Genomic DNA, 20554 nt, shown 5'->3' on the forward strand with positions numbered 1-20554 from the left:
AGCGATATGGCTTATATGAGGATTCTGATTTCCTGTTGGTTGATTCGTAGGTTGAGGTAGAATTCATCCTCTCTTGCATCTTCTTGTCATCTTCCAAACGGATATATCTCAAAGCCCTGTTACGAGCTTCGTCGAGATTCCTGCAGGGATTCATTACAAGATCCTGATAAAACTGAGAATCCTTTTGTAACCCCATCTTAAAAGCTTGCACAGCTGTTGCAACATCAAGATGTGGGATATCTAAATACTCCCGACTGAACTTGTTCACATAATCCCTCAAGGATTCCTGAGGTCCTTGAGTTATCCTGTAAAGATCACTGGTTAATTTCTTAAAACTCCGGCTGCAAGAAAATTGACTATTAAATAAGTTAACCAAATGAGCAAAAGAAGTAATTGAATGAGGAGGAACGTTTAACAGCCATTTTAAGGCTGATCCTGTTAAGGTAGAGCTGAAATGTCACGGCCCTCGGCCCCGGTTTGACCCGGTTCAAGAGTCGTGGGACAGGAATCCCGTGGTATTTAATTTAGGCGACAGCGGAAGTCTTTTAACACAAGATTTTATAATACTAAAAATGCCCGTTTAATATATTACATAAAGTTTTAGGGATAAATCCCATAATTTACAATAAGATGATTTCACAAGGAAATCTTTATTTCTAAAAACATGTTTCTTTATTTATTTACACTGAGCCACTTCTCTGAGCTTGTAGTGCTTTATGGCACTTTTCTTGGATCACAACAGATCACCTGAAACATGTTTGGAAAAGGTTTTGTCAGCGGGGAAATACTGAGTGAATCATTCATTTTACAGAAAATCATACGGTTGTTATAATTTACAGTATTAAGAGCGATTACAATGTTTCTGATTATCAACCAACTACCCATGGTATTTGTCACTCGACCACCTATTGGCTATCTCGTTGTCCAATAAGGTCTGTGACTATGGTCATATCACCCCTTGGCTATCTCGTTGTCCAATGGTGATGGATTAACAAGTAATGTATACAAAACCCCACATACCAGCTGTAATTTGGTGATTACAAAGACTTAATCCCTGTAATTATAAATTAAAATAGTTTTGGAGTTTTGTAAAACATATTTGATAAAAAGAGAATGACTCACATTGCAGATTTAACGAGCAAAGTATAAGCCTACTGATTAGCCTCGATTAACCTAATTTAACATAATGCACACACAAACGGGTTAGTAACTAATACAGCAGTTACGACAATTCACGAGATTAAACCTTCACAACGATTAATATGGTGCGATACTCAATAATTCAACGGATTCACGACGAATAACAGAGCATAGTCCGAATTCGAACAACACTCAAATATTCAAGTCGAAATCACGATGAATAATCAAAGTACAAGCTCAATTTGAGCAGCACTCGGACAATCGTTGGATAGTTATAATCGATCGGACGTTGAATCGTAATAGCGATCGAGTTATTACCCTAATTGCGGCAGCACTTCGTGAATTGTGTGTGGTGTGGACTGTTATTGCTATAACTCGACGTATACAGAGAATTTGGACGTCGTTTCAATCACAGAAAGCAAGTGCCAATGTCTGCTATTTATACTGATTTTTGGACACGCTTACGGACCGTAAGCCATTTCCCTTACGGTCCGTAAGGGAAGCAGTCTAAATATAGGCTAGCCAGGCTCGGGACTAGCTATGCTGAATTGACACTTTCTTCAAACGAATTTTAGACAGCAAGTATTATAGATAATCGTCAACTAGGTTTTTACCCCCTTGAGTTTTAGGGGCCCTGATCCTGATTCCGATTGTTCTGAAAATTTTAGGGTTAATGCAGAATCACTTGGGTGTCTTAATTAGGGTTTCCTTAATAAATAATTATCATTCTAAGTATTATTTTTAGTGAGAGTTGTTACATCCTCCCTACCTTAAGAAAAATCTCGTCCTCGAGATTTACTGGAATAAATGAGGATATTTGCGCTTCATTTCTGATTCTAGTTCCCAAGTGTATTCCGGTCCTCTTTTTGAATTCCATTTAACTTTGACCAGCACTAGTCGTTTGTGCTTGAGAAACTTGACTTTTCTATCTTCGATCTGTAGTGGTTTTTCTATGAATTTTAGTTTTTCGTTTACCTCTACATCTTGAAGAGGTACTACCAGGGATTCGTCTGATAAACATTTCTTGAGATTGGATACATGAAATACATCATGTACTCCAGCTAGTTCTTTCTTCTGGTAGTTGTAAGCGATAAGCAACTGGTCCTATTCGTTGTATCACTGGGAATGGTCCGACATACCTTGGACTCAGTTTTCCTTTCTTACCAAATCGTACTACTCCTTTCCAAGGGGAAACTTTCAATAGTACTTTGTCTCCTACTTGAAACTCTAATGGTTTGCGACGATTGTCTGCATAGCTCTTTTGACGATCTCGAGCCGTTTTCAGTCTTTCCTTGATCTGAGTTATCTTGTCAGTAGTTTCTTGTACGATTTCTGGACCTGATAGTTGATTTTCTCCTATTTCTGCCCAACATACTGGAGTTCTGCACTTGCGTCCATACAGTGCCTCGAATGGAGCAGTTTCAATGCTTGAATGATAACTATTGTTATAGGAGAATTCAATTAAAGGTAAATGGTTATCCCAATTACCACCAAAATCTATTACACATGCTCGGAGCATGTCTTCCAAAGTTTGTATCGTCCTTTCACTTTGTCCGTCGGTTTGTGGATGATATGCAGTACTCAGATTTAGTCGGGTTCCCATTGCTTTCTGGAAACTAGTCCAGAAATGGGAAGTGAAACGACTATCCCTATCTGATACAATGGAGAGCGGAACTCCATGTAAAGATACGACTTCGTCTACATACAACTTTGCTAACCTTTCCATGCTAAAGGTTTCTTTCATTGGTAGGAAGTGAGCTGATTTGGTTAATCGATCTACAATTACCCAAATCGCATCATTACCTTTTCTGGTTCTGGGTAACTTAGTAACAAAATCCATTGTTATGAGTTCCCATTTCCATACAGGCATTTCCAATTGTTGTAGTAGTCCTGAAGGTTTCTGATGTTTGGCTTTAACTTGGGAACAGGTTAAACACTTAGATACGTATTCGGCTATATCCTTTTTCATACCTATCCACCAGAAATTCTTCCTTAAATCTTGGTACATCTTATTATTTCCTGGATGTACAGTATACCTAGATTTATGAGCTTCTTCTAAAATCTTATTTCTTAATTCTCCCTGTTTAGGTACCCAAATTCGTTTCTTGTGGAATTTCCAAATTCCATCATTTCCTTGTTCCAATTCTTTTATGTAACCTTTCATTCCTTCAGCATCATCCTTGATTGCTGTTTCCTGAATTTCCTTCAATTGCTCCATTAAATCCACTTGTAGATTTAATCTAAGAGCACGGACTTGCTTTTGCTTCTCGTGATACTTACGACTTAAGGCATCTGCGACTACGTTTGCCTTTCCTTCGTGATATTGAATATCACAGTCGTAATTACTTAGGATTTCCATCCATCTTCTTTGTCTCATATTTAACTCTTTTTGCCCAAATATGTACCTTAAGCTTTTATGATCTGTATAAACAGTAAACTTACTTCCATACAGATAATGTCTCCAGATCTTAAGGGCAAAAATTATGGCTCCTAATTCTAAGTCATGAGTCGTATAATTCTCTTCATGCTTTTTCAATTGCCTTGAGGCATACGCAATTACCTTCTTGCGTTGCATTAACACACATCCAAATCCTAACTTTGAGGCATCACAATATACTTCAAAATCTTTTGTTCCTTCGGGTAAAGCTAAAATTGGAGCATTCGTCAATCGGTGCTTTAAAATCTTAAAAGCTTCTTCTTGTCTAGGTCCCCATTCAAACTTAACGGCTTTACAGGTCAACTTAGTCAAGGGTACAGCTATCTTAGAGAAATCCTTAATAAATCTTCGGTAGTATCCAGCTAAGCCTAGAAAACTTCTAATTTCCATAGCTGTTTGTGGGACCTTCCATTTAGTGATTGCTTCTATTTTAGCAGGATCTACATGAATTCCTTCGTGATTTACCACATGACCTAAGAATTGCACTTCTTGCAGCCAAAATTCACACTTCGAGAATTTGGCATAGAGCTTTTCTTTTCTTAACAAAGTTAAGAGTACATGTAGGTGCTCGCAATGTTCCTTCTGGCTTTTGGAGTAAATAAGTATATCGTCAATGAAAACGATCACAAATTTATCCAAGTATGGTTTACAGATCCTATTCATCATGTCCATGAATGTTGCGGGTGCATTCGTTAATCCAAAGGGCATGACTGTAAACTCATAATGACCATACCTAGTTCTAAAAGCAGTTTTAGGTATGTCCTCCTCTTGTACTTTCAGTTGGTGATATCCAGATCTTAAATCTATTTTAGAAAAATATCTAGCGCCTTGAAGTTGATCAAAAAGATCATCAATCCTAGGTAATGGGTATCGATTCTTAATTGTAACCTTATTTAATTCTCTATAATCGATACACATTCTCATCGATCCATCCTTCTTCTTCACAAACAACACTGGTGCTCCCCAAGGGGATGAACTAGGTTGTATACATCCTTTGCTTAGTAATTCGTCTAATTGCTTTTTCAATTCTAGCATTTCGGTGGGTGCTAAGCGATAAGGTGCCTTGGCTATTGGTGTAGTACCCGGAATTAAATGAATTCTAAATTCTACTTCTCTATCGGGTGGTAACCCAGGTAATTCTTCTGGAAAAATATCCGGGTATTCTGAGACTACAGGGATGTCCTGGAGTTCCTTACTTTTAGTGTTAATGATTACAGAAATCATATACACCATTTCTTGTATTCTCGAATAACTAACCAATTTCATCACTGAGATGAATTTCAATGGTTTTCGAGGTCTATCTCCTGTAATCAAAATCACCTCTCCTGTGGGGGTACGAATTTCTACGGAATTCTTATCAAAGAGGATTCGAGCATGGTTGGCTACTAACCAATCCATTCCTAATACCACATCGAATCCGGCTAATTTCATAGGTAACAGATTTGCAGAAAACTTATGGCCTAATAGTTCTATTTTTCCTTCTTGCAAAACTTTATCTATGTTAACAGAATTCCCTTCTGCGGTTTCGACCGTAAAAATCTGCCTAAGGGTAGTTAATGGTAAATTAAGAGCTTGGCAGAATGAAGTATTAATAAAACTTTGGTTTGCACCAGAGTCAAATAATACTTTTGCAAATACGTCGTGAACTAAGAACGTACCGGCTATCACATCTGGGATAAGTTCAGCTTCTTGAGTGGTCAACTGGAATGCTCGTGCATTCTTCTTAGTAGTTCCATCGGTCGTTTTAGCTCTGTTGTCTGTTGATTTAACCAGCTTAGGACATTCTGGTCTAAAATGTCCGGTTTCTCCGCAGTTATAGCAGATTCTGGTCTTTTTCCTACAATCTTCTTCTCGATGTCCCACCATTTTGCAAAAGTTACAAGTCATACCGCATCTTCCATAATGATTCTTTTTGCAATTTCTGCAAAAAGGCGGATTTGCGGATTGCCTTATTCCTCTCTTTTTGAACTTATTATTATTATTACCCACACGAAATCCTTGGGTAATCTTTTGAGCTAATTCCTTCTTTCGATCTTCTTCTTTTGTGCGCACTAGTTCATCTGTTTGAGTATTAGCTAACTCTACCGCATCGTCAATATTGCGAGGTCTCGCAGCTTTAACGATGTTACGGATTTCACTAATTAGTCCCCAAATGTAACGGGAAATGAGTACCGGTTCCAGCGAAGCCAGGGTAGGTACCACTCTCGCATATTCGAAGAATGTCGAAGTATATCCCCGACAATCTACGCCTATCATACGATGATTCAGGAACTTGTTTGCCATTTGTTCTTTTTCGTATTCGGGACAGAATTTTCTTTCTACAAGACTCTTAAATTCTTCCCAGTTCATTGCATAGGCCACCCTTCTTCCTTTTGCTTGCAATACAGTGTTCCACCACTCTAACGCCCCTTCTTTAAACAAATTCGACGCATACATAACTTGATCTTCTTCGGCACATTTACTTATTGCAATTACTGCTTCGGTTTTCTCTAACCAACGCAGTACTGCAGTTGCTCCTTCGTTGCCTGCAAATTCAGCAGGTTTGCAAGCAAGAAATTCCTTGTAAGTGCAACCAGGCGTTGCAGCTTTCATTTTCTTAGGAGGTGGAGCCTGTCGTGGATTATTATTGTCATGATTGCCGCCTCCATTTACACTATGACTAAAATTATCTTCTTGGGAACGTTTACTAGGAACGATTTGTTGCGGTTCAACAGGTTTCTGAGCAGCGGCCATGATTGGAGGAATAGCATTAGCTATCCCTTCAGTGATGATATTTTCAATATCTTGTCTAGTCATGTATTGGTTTTCCAGATTTTGCTCAGATTGATTCTTTTCATTAACTGGTTCATTACTAGTGTTTTCCATCTGATAATTGGTATAAGTGTAATTTATTAGTGTCAAATAATTGCTAGTTAAATATAACAAAGCAATTACACATAAACACATAAAACCTTACAACACATATCTATAACCAAAATTGTCGATTTTCTCGACTTCTACTTTGTTTGATAGATTATATAGGCGTCAATACACACTATCTTTCTTACAATGTTTTATTTCCCATTTTACAGAGTTAGATTTCACTATTACTATTATTATACAAACAGACTTTCCAACCCCACTATTCTTTGATCAACTGGCAGTTCAGTAGTGACGCTCCCTCTCGTCATACTTCCAAGAGATTTGTTCCCCTATTTCCCGGATCCTATTCCCTGTACCTATCAGTTCTTCACCAAACTGATGAAGTTCGGCCAGGTTTTCATAGCTCATTGGCGGGTTGGGGATAGGTTCTGGATCAAATTGAGGAAGTAAAGTATAGGGACTATTGATCATATTTTGGAATTGCCAGTCATTTGTCCACCATTCTTCCATTTGGCCTAGAGGTCGTGTGTGGATGAGTGGGTCTGGAATAGCTGGTTCTAGGTTTATTGGGAATTGGGCTGTGGCAGGGTAAGAGTAGAGATTATTGTTAATAGGTTCTATGACATCACAATTCGCCAGTAGACGGTCTATTTCGTCTTGGAATGTGATCTCCTCATGTTGCTTAGAACTCTCTCCGATTTCTATTCCCTTTTGCTTAATATCTTCCCTTATTTCTATTTCTGCTTGTTTAGAACTCTCTCCAGTTTCTATTTCTTTTCCGTTGCTCACAGGATTTTCTATCTTAGGAAGTCTCCTGGTGGCTGGCTTCCTCCTGCGTACCTTTCTCCATCCTACATATCTTCTTCTCTTTTTAGGTTTGGCTTTTTCCAGCGGTGGAGCTTGGAATTCCAGGGGTTCCTCTATGTCAGCAATGTAACCAGTAAAGTTGTGGGAGACTTCAATTGGTACTGGGTAGAGGTTGAGATTCTGGAACGCTTCCGATATCTCATTCATGCTGGATAGCATATATGCAAAATGCACAAAAATGTTAAGTTAAAACTTTGGAACAAAGTTTAACAAATAAACATTGAAGTTTTATTGCATACCAATTTATACAAAGGATAATCAGGAAAAAGAACACACTAGGTTTTGATTTATTTATTTACGGAGTAGTGATTTTCTACTAGATTAGGCCTATTGGTATTTTAGAGGTTTGCATTTTCTGCTACAGTGGCTAGCATATAAAGATTTGCCCATTTTTCATCTAATTCGTCCTCCCAAGGTGGACTAGTAACAAATTCCTGGATTTCTGGATTAAACCTCACTTTCTTGGCTTGGGGTTTCTTTATTTTCTCCTGACCCTTCCTAAGAATTGAATTTCTTTTCTCTGGGGTAAGAGGATTTTCATAATTTGCTTTACGAACAAAAATTCCTTCTTTTAGATCTGCTGAGGGTTTGGAGGAAGAGGTTCCTTTTTCTGTGGATGTAGTGTCTAATTTTTGGTAGATAGCAGAAAGCTTTTGTTTACCCATACTGTATTAATCAAATAAATCAGTTAATAAAACACATAATCACAGAATGGCAATTAGTAAAATCAAGTATTTTGTTAAATACTTAATTTATAGGCTTAAATCAGTGGCTCGATCAGTGGCTCTGATACCACCTTTTCCTGTCACGGCCCTCGGCCCCGGTTTGACCCGGTTCAAGAGCCGTGGGACAGGAATCCCGTGGTATTTAATTTAGGCGACAGCGGAAGTCTTTTAACACAGGATCTTGTAATACTAAAAATGCCCGTTCAATATATTACATAAAGTTTTAAGGATAAATCCCATAATTTACAATAAGATGATTTCACAAGGAAATCTTTATTTCTCAAAACATGTTTCTTTATTTATTTACACTGAGCCACTTCTCTGAGCTTGTAGTGCTTTATGGTACTTTCCTTGGATCACAACAGATCACCAGAAACATGTTTCGAAAAGGTTTTGTCAGCGGGGAAATACTGAGTGAATCATTCATTTTACAGAAAATCATACGGTTGTTATAATTTACAGTATTAAGAGCGATTACAATGTTTCTGATTATCAACCAACTACCCATGGTATTTGTCACTCGACCACCTATTGGCTATCTCGTTGTCCAATAGGGTCTGTGACTATGGTCATATCACCCCTTGGCTATCTCGTTGTCCAATGGTGATGGATTAACAAGTAATGTATACAAAACCCCACATACCAGCTGTAATTTGGTGATTACAAAGACTTAATCCCTGTAATTATAACTTAAAATAGTTGGGAGTTTTGTAAAACATATTTGATAAAAAGAGAATGACTCACATTGCAGATTTAACGAGCAAAGTATAAGCCCACTGATTAGCCTCGATTAGCCTAATTTAACATAATGCACACACAAACGGGTTAGTAACTAATACAGCAGTTACGACAATTCATGAGATTAAACCTTCACAACAATTAATATGGTGCGATACTCAATAATTCAACGGATTCACGACGAATAACAGAGCATAGTCCGAATTCGAACAGCACTCAAATATTCAAGTCGAAATCACGACGAATAATCAAAGTACAAGCTCAATTTGAGCAGCACTCGGACAATCGTTGGATAGTTATAATCGATCGGACGTTGAATCGTAATAGCGATTGAGTTATTACCCTGATTGCGGCAGCACTTCGTGAATTGTGTGTGGTGTGGACTGTTATTGCTATAACTCGACGTGTACAGAGAATTTGGACGTCGTTTCAATCACAGAAAGCAAGTGCCAATGTCTGCTATTTATACTGATTTTTGGACACGCTTACGGACCGTAATCCATTTCCCTTACGGTCCGTAAGGGAAGCAGTCTAAATATAGGCTAGCCAGGTTCGGGACTAGCTATGCTGAATTGACACTTTCTTCAAACGAATTTTAGACAGCAAGTATTATAGATAATCGTTAACTAGGTTTTTACCCCCCTTGAGTTCTAGGGGCCCTGATCCTGATTCCGATTGTTCTGAAAATTTTAGGGTTAATGCAGAATCACTTGGGTGTCTTAATTAGGGCTTCCTTAATAAATAATTATCATTCTAAGTATTATTTTTAGTGAGAGTTGTTACACGAAACCCTTGCATAAGCATGCTTCCTTAAGTTCCGGAGGGATAGGATTGATTTCCATCCGTTCCCTATACTGGGCAATATGCTCCTCAGGATCCATGGTCTCATCATAAAGCTTCATGTTGGGAGTTTGGAATCTTTTTGGGATTTCAGCATCACAAATAGGATGCACAAACCGAGATATCCTGTGGCTATCCTAGGATACTTCAGGAATTGGCTGAACCACCCCAGGTACACTGGATATCATATCCTTTAGCTTCTGAAGCTCCCTAGATAATGCTGATGTCACAGCTGTATCCTGTAAAGATCCAACACTGTTAGTGGCAAGAGTATTATTATTATTGGACACGTTACTAGTCTGAGGATTCTGCCCATATCCTGAAGCATATCCTGAGCTCCTCATGGTTGACATCCTGACCGAGGAGGGTATTTCAGGAGTATGATTCTGAGGAAGGGTGGGCACAATATTCCCCCTGTTATCCTCAGTGTAAACTGCGGAACTGAAGTTCAAAGCCCTGGGCTGTATAGGAGTGACAGTCTCTTCAGCAGGTCTACTCGAGCTAGCTTTTAAGAGTTGTATTTCTCTTAAGAGCATTTGGTTAGTTTCCTGTTGCGGCCTCATTTGTTCCTGCACACTTCCAAATAAAGTTAGAATTTCATCATTAGAGGCTAAAACGGGAGCAGATCCCTGAACACTCCGAGTAGGGATAACATCCTGAGGTTGTGAAGAAGCCGACATCCTTGGAGGAGGTGGTGGAAGCACCGAACCAGTAGTAGCAGAAGTTGTAGCAGACAGAGTGGAGGAGCTCATGCTTGATCTTGCGGCCATTGTAAACAACGTGGCAAAAAGTTTTGAAAACAGAAAACTGATTAGCGATTTCACAAAAATTTTTAGTAAAGAGAGCACCACTTGCCCCACGGTGGGCGCCAAATTGTTTTGGTCAAAAATTACCAAAGCAATTAAGTGATCAAATTAGTTAAGTGAGGTAGTGTGCTAAAAAATGTGTTGAAAATATGTTGGTTAAATTGCTAAGAAAAACAATGTTCAGGATACGACTCAGGATATTGAGTTGTATCTACGATCAAATAATGAGAAAAAACTAAAGGGGTTGACACGAGATGTACGAGGAAAGCCCTTGATCAATCTAGATCGCCGGCATAAAACCTCGGGAGCTGACAATCGCAGCTGCTTTGTTCTTCTTATTGCTTCAAACTTCAGGATACAATGCAGGATATGATACGGATCAACTAAGTGTTACAATGAGATTTGAGTACAAGTGTTCGTGTGTAATGATTGCTAGAGACTAGAGAGCAAAGTGTGCGAAAGAGTGTATCTGACTTAATCTGATCCGATCAATCTATTTATAGTAAAAAGAAAGCAACCAACTATCCTATTATTCCGGGATCCGGCGAATATTCCACATGTGAACGTTGTAATCCACATCTTCCGGCTTCAACGTCTTTCTCCCAACTGTTTTGCCCGAGTCTCAAGGAGAAGAAGTCCACTGGAACGTTGGAGACTTATACCCTTCAATCTGCACGTGGTTAAATCAGTTATTACCAGGATATCGTTTCAGGATGTTACCAATATCCTGATCTCAAACAAACAATCAAAAGCAGAATACTAGACAGGATAGACGTTCAGAAAATGGCCCATAACAGGTTGAATAAATGTAATTTTGAATACCAAATAAAAAAGTTATATCTTTAAAACCACGTGTATTACACGGGCTGAATAAATGTAATATTGTTTACCAAATAATAAAATAATACGTATTTAAAACACCTCATTTATTACACGGGTTGAATAAATGTAACTTTAAATACCAAACAATAAAAAAAATTACATCTTTAAAAATATGCGCATTACACGGTTTTGATAAATGTAATTTTCTGTACTAAATAATAAAAAATATATATCCTTAAAAAACCCCGTGTATTGTACGAAATTAATAAATCTAATTTTATATATCAAATAATAAAAAGTTATATCTTAAAAAACTTTGTGTGTTACATGGGTCTAGTAAATGTAATTTTGTATAGTGAAAATAAAAATATTTAATATATTAATACAAAGTTTGATTTTCGTGATAAAAATAGATTATTCTTGTTGGGGGAGGATTTTCTAACAATTAGTGATCCTTATTTGCTATCCTAATAAGTGATCCTTACTTCTGTGACAGATAGTGATCCTCAGAAGAGCTTCAGGATCAGGATCATGGATCACCCTAAGGATCCTCATACTAACGATTGGCTGTTTGTGTTTCGTATTGTTTTGCAGGAGTATTGAGCTTGACTTGGTCTTGGCAACGTTACTATGGAATATTCCACGGGTATTTCGCACACATTTGAATAGAAATGGACGTTGTGGAGAACGTGGGAGCATGGCACAAAAGTCGGACAATTAGTTAGCTTAGTTAGCTTTCATTTTTAAAGGGGTGACGAGCTAAATTTAGAACACTTAGCCATTTTCGGTTACACACACACTCTCGTGCAATTGCAGTCTCAAAGCTCTCAACAAACACTTAACAATTCTCACACTTTTACACGATTAACCATAGTGATCCTTGTACTTAGCTCGTCACTATCCGAAGTTGTAAACTTTTATTGATTTATTTGAGCTTGGTGATCGGTAGTTTCCATCACCCGAGGTTTTTTATGCCGGAGATCATTCATTGATCAAGGGCTTTTTCCTCGTATAAATCCTTGTGTCATTTGTGCAATTTACATCGAAGTGATCCTTATTATTGTTCTTCATTTCAAGCATCATTCCCCGTGACTAGGAGTTTGGTTGCATTATCCTTGTGTGATTTTTGACCAAAACAGTTTGGTGCCCACCGTGGGGCTATTGGTGCTTCATTTCTAAGAAAGTTTTCTGTTGGTGATCATTCCGGTTCATTACATACGAATATATGGCTTCATCATTGAAGAATACCTCTACTGCAATGTCTGCAGTCAATTCGTCTCAGGGCATTCCACCTTTGCCTCCACCTCCTGCTGGATCTCAGAAAAATGCTGAGAAGAAACCAACCCCCATTTTCTCTAAACCTCTAACTTCTTCTGCTCCTTACACTCCTACTACTAGTGACATGTTTACTTTGATTTTGCAGATGAAGGAACATATACAGCAACAGGATAAGACCAATGATAGGATCCTCAAAGAAATCGGAGATCTCAAGAAACAAAAGAAAGCGGCAGAGGATCATTCCCCACTGGTGCCCAGATCTTTGAATTTTGACACTCCGGTGATTACTTCTCAGCCATCAGTGGTTCCAGATGTTCAATATGTGGGTGGACCAAAAGGAGTGCACTACGGTTCAGCAATAGTGACTCAGGCATCAGGTTCATATTTCCAGCCAGCGGGATCCTGTCCTCAGCATATGGGATCCTTCATGAATTCAGGAGCCTACTCAGGAGCGCAGCAGATTCAAGGATTTCCCTCTGTTCCAGGATCATCCCAGGTTCAAGGATCCTCCTTTGTTCCAGGATCATCCCAGGTTCAAGGATCCTCCTTTGTTCCAGGATCATCCCAGGTTCAAGGATCCTCCTTTGTTCCAGGATCATCCCAGGTTCAAGGATCATCCTTTGTTCCAGGATCATCCCAGGTTCAAGGATCCTCCTTTGTTCTAGGATCATCCCAGGTTCAAGGATCCTCCTCTGTTCTAGGATCGTCCCAGTTTCAGGGATCCTTCCAGATACCAGGTGTTAGGGCTGGATTTTTACTATAAGTGATCCTTATACGTGATCCTAACCAGTGATCCTTGTTTCTTTGGCAGGCAGTGATCCTCAGCCGGACTTCAGGATCAGGATCATGGGACGTTATGGTGATCCTTATACTAACGGTCACCTTCGCTTACTACAATATTATTTTGCAGGAACATCTAGCAGGATATGCTCTAGGCATCATGATCAAGGAACGCGTTTTCACAATTATGGCAAGAGCTAAATTGAAGATGGACGTTGTACCGGATATGGAAACTTGGCTTGATCTAAGAGCAGTAATTTAGGCTAGATTATCTTTATTTCTAAAGGGGTAATGAGCTGATATTTAGTCATTTTACCTAAAATAAGTCACCCACACATGTATAAATACCCATCTTCCTCATTCGGAAGAACACACACAACATACGACACAACTCTCAAACACTTAGACACTCAGTGATCCTTGTACTCAGCTCATTACTATCCGAAGTTGTAACTACATTTTTATTATATTGAAGTTGGTGATCGGTAGTTGCCATCACCCGAGGTTTTTTGTGCCGGAGATCATACATTGATCAAGGGCTTTTTCCTCGTATAAATCATTGTGTCTTTGCATCTATTATCACAGAAGTGATCCTTTACTTTCATAATTAACCAAGCATCATACCCCGTTTTCATAAAGTTTGGTTACATTATCCTTGTGTGATTTTTAACCAAAACAGTTTGGCGCCCACCGTGGGGCAATTGGTGCTTCATTCATAAGAAAATCTTTTGTTCGAAATCACTTCAAAAAGTTACATGGCTTCATCATTGAAGAACACGTCCACGGCGATGTCTGCGGTCACCTCATCACAGATCACCTTGCCTCCTCCACCGGCAGGATCTCAGAAAAATACTGAGAAGAGATCAACTCCCACTTTCTCTAAACCTCTATCTTCTTCTGCTATGAATTCCTCTATTCCCAGTACTAGTGATGTATTTGCTTTAATTTTGCAGATGAAGGATCGTATGCAGCGGCAAGATGAAACTAACGAAAGGATCCTCAGGGAAATTGGAGATCTCAAAAGACAAAAGAAAGCGGCAGAGGATCATTCTCCACTGATGCCCAAATCCTTGAGCTTCGATACTCCAATGATCACTTCCCAGCCATCAGGGATCCCCGACGTGCAAATCATAGGGGAGTCAAGAGGATCACGTCTCAACTCGGCAGCAATGACTCAGACATCAGATTCACATTTTCAGCCAATAGGATCCTATCCTCAATACATGGGATCCTCCCTGAATCCGGGAGCTTATCCGGGGGCACAGCAGTTTCAAGGATCCTACTTTGTTCCAGGATCATTCCAGGGCCAAGGATCCTCCTTTGTTCCAGGATCATCCCAGGTTCAAGGATCCTCCTTTGTTCCAGGATCATCCCAGGTTCAAGGATCCTCCTTCGTTCCAGGATCGTCCCAGACACCAGGATCCTTACAGATGCCAGGATCCCTAAAAAGTTTGCAAACAGGAAGTCTAGATGTCCATCAAGGGGACTTCATTCCAATGCAGACCATTGCTTCCACTGGTCCCTCCGTTGTTCCAGAATCCCAGCAATATGGATTCCCTAACTTGAACCCAATGGGAGGTAACACTTTAAATAATTATCCTACCACTAACCTTGGATTCATGCAGGATACAAGTACCAATCACGCTATGGCCAGGGAATTACAGAAACTAAAGGACATGATCTCAAGTGTTCCAGGGGTAGTCAAGCCTATCCCAGAGATTGCAGATGGAAGCCACAAGGTATCTCGCTTTGCACCACCAATTTGTGATGCAGAGGTACCCAAAAGGTTCCATATCCCTACCATGAAGCTGTATGATGGCACAACGGATCCAGAGGAGCATATAGCACAATACAGGGAAAGGATGGAAATCAATCCTATCCCAGAAAAGTTGAAAGAAGCATGCCTATGTAAAGGATTTGGATCCACTCTAACTGGATCAGCTCTTAAATGGCTGCTAAGTCTTCCCCCCTACTCTATTACTTCATTTGCTAATTTAGTTAATTTATTCAATAACCAATTCTCTTGTAGTAGAAAATTTGAAAAATTAACTAGCGATTTATACAGGATAACTCAAAATCATAACGAATCATTAAGGGATTATATAACTAAATTTAGTAAAGAATCCTTGGACATTCCCAACTTGGATATGGCTACGGCTGTTGAGGCCTTCAAAATGGGACTGCTTAAGGATTCATTATTCTATGATGATCTTGTTATGACACCATGCAGGAATTTAGATGAAGTAAGAACTCGAGCACTCAGGTTTATCCGACTAGAGGATGACAAGAGGATCCAGGAAAGACAAGTAGGATCCTCAAAACAAGATAAGCAAGGATCCTCCTTCAAAAGCAACAAGTTCAAATCCTACCATAGAAACGAGAACAAGAATGTGCATGCTGTTGACCAAGAAGAGGATGATGAAGAATATCCTCCAATCTCAGAATATTGTTTTTCCGTCGATAATCATGAACTGATCCTTGCAATGCAGAATCTAGGTGAAAAAGCTAGATGGCCCAGGAAGAATGATAAACCATCCGGGACTAAAGATAAGTCCAAATGGTGTGCATACCATGAGGATTTCGGGCATCTAACTGAAGATTGCATAGCCTTAAGAAAAGAAATTGGATACCTGCTAAGCAAGGGGCATCTAAAAGAATTATTGGGGAGAAAAAAGCAAAGGACCCAGGATCCTGAAAGGATCCCTGAAAAGGCTCCAGCACCTCCGGCAGACGCACAAGTGATTAACTTTATATCCGGAGGATCGGACATTTGTGGTACATCCTTTTCAGCGGCCAAAAGACATGCAAAAGAATCAAAAATGGATAATGGAGAAAGGCCTATTAGAACCTCAAGTGTCTCAGAAGGGAAGATGATAACATTTGATGAGAATGATCGCATTAACATTCAGGATCCTCACCATGATAGTTTAGTGATCACTCTCTTTATCTCTAACCATTTTGTCCGCAGGATCCTTATTGACGGAGGGAGCTCAGTGAACATTATCCAGCTTGATGTCTTGAAGAAGATGGGAATCCCAGAATCAGACATCACACCCAGATCCTCCGTGCTTGTAGGATTCAGTGGGGAAACGAAGAAAACTCTAGGGGACATCAAACTCCCAATCTACGTGGAAGGATTACATAATTACCAAAAATTTTGTGTTATTGACTGTTTATCTTGTTGCAACGTTATCCTTGGCAGGCCTTGGATACATGACATGAAAGCAGTTCCATCTACCTACCATCAATGTGTGAAGCTCCCTAGCCCATGGGGGATAATCAAGATCGACAGTGATCAGCAAGAGGCTAAGGATTGCTATACCTCATCCATGAAGCCAACCTCGAAACCAAGGGAGCAATAGCAATTACAGTACCCTCCGAGGAATGTCTTGGAGGCAAGGGAACAAGATGTAGATGAAATCCTCTTGGATCCTAGTGATCCTGAATCAAAAATCTATATCGGATCAGGGATCCTTGGCAAGATGAAAGAAGACATGATATCCTTCCTCAAAAGAAGAAAATCTACCTTTGCTTGGAAACATGAAGATATGACAGGTATATCTAAGGATATTATTACTCACAAACTTGGCATTGACAGGTCTATCAAGCCAATCCATCAAAAAAGGAGGAAGTTTGCACCAGAAAGGAATGCCATTATCCAAGAAGAAGTAGAGAGACTACTTCGAGCAGGTATGATCAGAGAGGTAAAGTATCCAAAATGGTTAGCCAATGTGGTTGTTGTCCAAAAGAAAAACGGAAAGTGGAGGGTATGTGTCGATTTCACTGATTTGAATAAGGCATGTCCCAAGGATCCTTTCCCATTACCCCACATTGACTCCATGGTGGATGCAACAGCGGGGCATGAACTGTTGACCTTTATGGATGCATCATCTGGATTCCAACAAATACAGATGGAACCATCTGACCAAGAGGATACAGCCTTTATGACCCCAACCGGTTTATATTGTTATATTGCCATGCCTTTTGGACTAAGAAATGCAGGTGCAACATATCAAAGGCTGGTAAATATGATGTTCAAAGATCAAATTGGAAAAACTATGGAGGTGTACATAGAAAGCTGAGGATCACCTAAGGGACTTGGAAGAAGCATTCGATATCCTTGATAATTATAACATGAAACTTAATCCTTCAAAATGCCATTTTGGTGTTAAGGCAGGAAAGTTCTTAGGATACATGGTAACCCAGAGGGGCATTGAAGCAAGCCCGGAACAAATCAAAGCATTAATAAATATCAAATCTCCTGCCAATGCCAAGGATGTTCAAAGACTGACAGGCAGGATAGCAGCCTTGAACAGGTTCATATCGAAATCCTCAGAAAAATGCAAAGAATTCTACGATATCCTGAGGAAGAATAAGAAGTTCGAATGGACTGAGAAGCATGAGAATGCTTTACAAGCCTTAAAAGAGTATATGTCCTCAGCACCAGCATTAGCAAAACCGGAAAAAGGAGATGTGTTATCCTTATATCTGGCGGTATCCTCAACCGCTGTAAGTGCTGTCCTTGTTAAGGATCACGAAGGTACACAATATCCTATCTACTATGTAAGTAAAAGTCTACTTGATGCCGAATCCAGGTACTCACACCTCGAAAAACTTATCCTTGCATTAATCATGGCATCGACTAAGTTAAGACATTATTTTGAAACCCATACTATTATTGTAAGAACTAATTTTCCAATTAAGAATGTCCTCAGGAAACCAGATATGTCAGGGAGAATGGCTAAGTGGGCAGTGAAGCTTAGTGCCCATGATATAAGATACGAACCAAGAACAGCCATCAAATCTCAAGCATTAGCTGACTTTGTGGCTGATTTCAGTAGTGATCTACAAAAAGAAGCAGAATCGGAGGTCCAACAGCTGGATGAAACCAAGGATCCTTGGATACTACACACTGACGGATCCTCAAATATCAAAGGCACAGGGCTAGGGATCCTACTAAAATCGCCACAGGGGGACATAATACCCCACTCCATAGCCTGTGAGTTCCAAGCAACTAACAATGAGGCTGAGTATGAAGCCTTAATTGCTGGCTTACAAATTGCTAAGGATATGGGGGTAAAGTATCTCAAAGTATATGTAGATTCATTATTGATCACTAATCACTTTAACGGATCCTGTGCTGTTAAAGGTGAAAAACTAACAAAATATTTAGAGATAGTCAAAGAATTGGCACTCTCTTTTGTTTCTTTTAGCTTAACACAGGTACCAAGGGAGGATAACACGGAAGCTGATGCATTGGCCAACCTAGGATCATCCTTGAAGATTCCAGAAGATATAAGTATTCCTATCATCCATATCCTGGCTCCTGCTATTGAAAATCAGGTGGCCATGGAAATAGAAGAGGATACTGCAATGATCCCTAGTGAAGAAGCCCAATCTTATTCAGGATCATGGATCTCACCAATCATGAGATACTTGCAACATGGGGAGATTCCGACGGGAGAAAATCCTAGAGCTTTCAGGATTAAGGTATCTCAATTTGCAATCTTAAATAATGTGCTATATAAACGATCCCTTGCAGGACCATATTTAAGATGTATTGAAGATCCTGAAATTGAAGAAGTGTTGAGAGACTTCCATGAAGGAGACTGTGGAAACCACACTGGGGGCAGGGCATTATTCTCAAGGATCCTTAGAACAGGATACTACTGGCCAACCATGAAAAGGGATGCTGTAGAGTATGCTAAGAAATGCGATCCTTGCCAAAGGCACAGCAATATCCTCCATCAGCCAGCTGAATTTTTACACCCAATACCATCCTCTTGGCCATTCATGAGATGGGGAATGGATATAGTTGGCAAGCTCCCTAAAGCACCTGGTGGAAAAGTATTTATGCTTGCCATGACTGACTATTTTTCCAAGTGGATAGAAGCTGAAGCCTTCGCTCAAGTCAGAGAAAAGGAAGTCATATCCTTCATTAAAAGAAACATTATAACTAGATTTGGCATTCCCTCTGAAATTGTATGTGATAATGGCTCCCAATTCATTGGAAGCAGAACCACTAACTTTTGTGACAGTTGGGGAATCAAGATGATCACATCAACACCAGTTCACCCACAAGCCAATGGTCAAGCAGAATCATCCAACAAGATCATCATCAACAATCTGAAGAAGAAGCTAGGATCCAAGAAAGGGAAATGGGCAGAAGAGTTACCTTATGTGCTATGGGCTGATAGGACAACTCCCAAGAATGCCACCGGTCAAACACCCTTCTCTTTAGTATTCGGGGCAGAAGCAGTGATCCCAACAGAGATGGTGATCCCAACTGCTAGAACAAGTGCTCGTGATCCTGAAGAAAATGCTACAATCCTAGCTCAGGATTTGGATACTATTGAAGAAATCAGGGATCTAGCTAGAATAAGGATGGCAAGCTACCAACAAAGAATGGCTGGTACCTACAACAAAAATGTCAGGATAAGGAAGTTTCAAGTCGGAGATATGGTGTTGAGAAAAGCATTTCAAAATACTATCAATCCTGCTGACGGGAAACTAGCACCAAAATGGGAAGGTCCCTACTTGATTGAAGCTGAAGCAGGAAAGGGGGCATATAGGTTGCTAACCATGGAAGGAAACTTGTTACCAAGAGCCTGGAATGCTGTTCACTTAAAGAAGTATTTCATGTGAACATGATCCTTCACGCATGTGATCCTTACATTGAGGTATCCTTGAAGGATCCCGGAGATATCGGTGATCCTTACTCTGGTAATATGCTTATCCTAAAACTATTGCATTTTCTTACTTTTTGCCTAAGGATAAGGATCATGTATCCTTCATCCTCTACTCACAAACCATTTGAGTTATGATAGTTCAGGTATCTTCAGCAAATCGTCAAAGATCTCCAAAAGCACTACAGATCCTTGGGTACAACCCCAGTTATCCTTGGGATTATCCCCAGTTTCCGCCAGCAGCGCACGATGATCCTGGTATAGTTCACGTCTTTGGGACCAGTACCCGCTTTCGGGGCTGACAACCTCATCGTACTGGCTATATTTGGGATCCTACGTATAATGGTGGACGCACCATACATCCGTTCCTAAGGTTTCTAACGTTTTCACGTTAGCTAAGGTTTTGACATTTTCATGTCACTAAGTTTGGATAGTTGCCAGAAAGGGCCATACTCCAGTTTACATACGATCCTTTGGGTTTGTCCCCAGTTATCTTTTTGGGCTTGTCCCCAGTGATCCTCCGGGATCATCCCCAGTGATCCTTTGGGCTTGTCCCCAGTTATCTTTTTGGGC

The sequence above is a fragment of the Helianthus annuus genome, chromosome 15 (genome assembly GCF_002127325.2).
Source record: "Helianthus annuus cultivar XRQ/B chromosome 15, HanXRQr2.0-SUNRISE, whole genome shotgun sequence".
Taxonomy (NCBI): Eukaryota; Viridiplantae; Streptophyta; class Magnoliopsida; order Asterales; family Asteraceae; genus Helianthus; species Helianthus annuus.